A 2723-nucleotide genomic window follows, 5' to 3' on the forward strand; every position below is an offset into this window, starting at 1 on the left:
GAATGAGACACTTTCTAAGCCAAAGCCAACTAAGGCATAAATACATCTGTAACATTGCAGCACTGTTTCATCAAAGAGTCAAGCATTTCTTTGATTTTCTTCTTTACCCAACTCTCCATATCAGTAACAAACTAAGAAGTAAACTTTAAGAAATACGTACCTTGAGCAATTCCCTAGAACAAATTTCTCGATGCTCCAGTTTTGCTTCAAGTTTTAGCCTTCTCTATCCTTATCAAGAAAAAAATGGACTATTATGAAATCCACTTCAGTAACACCTGGAGAAAAAGCAGCAGCTCTTTCCTTCTCAACCCATGAGAGTGGAAAGGAGGAAAAAATGACCACGGGACCCGTGGATTCCACTTTTGTTCTGTAGTCAAATGAGTTCTCTTGTACCACAGGTGGGAGGCTCCAGTCTTGAGTCCTGGTCAGTGACATACGGAGGGAGAGAGGCCATGGGAACAACCTGCAGTGTCTTGAGGAGCATTTTATGACTGACATCGTTTGGAATTGTCCGTATATAGTGACAATAAAAAGTAGAACAAATTTTAGTTGGATGTTTGTGTTTATATTTTTTATCATGCTGTATGATCTTTAATTAAGTATAAAGACTTCCAATCACATCACCTAGGGACCATTCTACCACTGTTCTGTTTGGCTGCCAGTCTCTTTCTCTTCCACCATGGTTGAGGTGGATACCTTTTCCATGGGGAGGGGAAATCCATGGTTTGTTTCCTTTGATGATTAAAAAAAAAAATGTTGGAGAGTCGGGTGGCAAAGTTGTTGCCATTGGCAACTTTCATGTGAACTACACCAAAAGAACCAAGGTGTCTCTCTCTGTTGGTGAGCACATCAATTCTTCCCAGGTTGGCACCTCCAGTCACCATACACAGATTACCATATTTGATGAAATCAGTAATCTTTCCACCCTCCAAATCAATCTGAATGGTATCATCCACCTTGATGAGGTGATCAGGATAGCAGATAGTGCAAGCATCATGGGTCACCAAATGAGGGATTCCTTTTGTCCCCACAAAGGTCTTTCTCATTTTGTACAACTTATACTTGGCCTCCTCAGGTGTAATCCAATGAACACCAAAGCGACTGTTGGTGTCATTGATCAGATGGAAATTCTCTCCAGTCTTGTCAGTACTGATGACATCCATAAAACCAGCAGGATATGTCATATCAGTTCGGACCTTGCCATCCATCTTGTTGAAACGGTGTATACAGATCTTCTTTACTTCATCTCCTGTTAGGGCATACTTAAGTCTGTTCCTTAGCAAAAGGATGAGAGGGAGACATGCTCTCAGCTTATGGGGACAAGTAGATGGATGAGGGGCAAACACACTAGTCAGTTTATCCAGCATCTAATGCTGTGGGGCTGCTACATGCTTTAGATGCTTCTTGGGACCATGAACCATGGCTGTACTAGGCACAAAAAGACTTACTGGGTTTTGTTTGCTTGCTTGCTTTGTTTTGTTTTTATTCTCCACAGAAAACTTGTCCCTCAATGGCCTGTATCACTCTTACAGCCCCATGCACATCTTGGTATTCTCAAACTGGTCACAGGGACATGCTAGTGACATGAGTCTGGGACTGTGTCTGGTTGACAGTGTGGAGGAGGTCAAATATTTACTTTCCTGTAACAAATCTGTGCTCCTATGAACATTAAGCAGCATTCTTCTGTTATAGTAGGATTTCTTTTTTTCTCAACTTATACATTGTGGAATAGCTTCTTTCCATTTTTAATTGACTGTTGATTTAGTCTCAAATACCCTATGAAATATTTTAATTTATTATGTCTATTCAATACTTTCTTGGTTGTTTGTCATGTAGCTTTGAATTATCCTAATACTCTTTAGGGCATAGTTGATATAAACCATACCAGCAAAAGTTAGGGTACATTGTTTTGAGTCAATGCCAATTAAGTTTAAAGGAATGTACTTTCCAACTTTAAGAAAAATGGCTCACAGCAAGCTAAAGATGAGATAAAAAAAAAAAAAACTAAACTAAAACCTTTGAAGCCCTAACATTTATCCTGAAGCATTTAAGAACACCCATGTTAGATAGCTATAGGAAAAAAAATTACTTACTCTCCACATTCAAACAGAATATATCCTGAGATTCAGAAAAGATGAGATTTTATTCAAGTCAATTGCTTTCTTTTTTTTTTTTTTTTAAGATTTTTTATTTATTTACTTGACAGAGAGAGAGAGAGACAGCCAGAGAGAGAGGGAACACAAGCAGGGGGAGTGGGAGAGGAAGAAGCAGGCTCCCAGCAGAAGAGCCTGATGTGGGGCTTGATCCCAAAATGCCGGGATCATGCCCTGAGCTGAAGGCAGACGCCTAACGACTGAGCCACCCAGGCACCCCCAAGTCAATTGCTTTCTATAAGAAAAAAATAGATTAGAAGAAAAACTAATGATAGAAAATATATAACAATAATTCACTTTAAAGTGAAAAAGTCAGGGGTAAGAATGTTCACTTATTTTCCATTAAACACTAGATATCAAATTGACTGCCATTGAGATCAAATATCTCATAATTTTCTTGTGCCTTTGCTACAGCTTTCCCATTGGCTCTATACCATTTTAGATTCACCATAGCAGTTTCCAATCTAATGGTGCTAAACACAGAGAAAAGTTCAGTAAAAGTAAAAACACAGATGGAAGTACAGACTGATTGATAAACTCCTTGAATAAAGGAGAATAACTCAAACAACG

At 38.9% G+C, this 2723-nt stretch overlaps 1 pseudogene; it reads right to left on the minus strand.

Moving 5' to 3' along the window:
• Positions 1-581: 581 nt before the first annotated feature.
• Positions 582-1421, minus strand: LOC103673062 (annotated as a pseudogene).
• Positions 1422-2723: the final 1302 nt, after the last annotated feature.

This window comes from Ursus maritimus, unplaced genomic scaffold, assembly GCF_017311325.1.
Source record: "Ursus maritimus isolate PB19 unplaced genomic scaffold, ASM1731132v1 scaffold_4, whole genome shotgun sequence".
NCBI classification, from domain to species: Eukaryota; Metazoa; Chordata; class Mammalia; order Carnivora; family Ursidae; genus Ursus; species Ursus maritimus.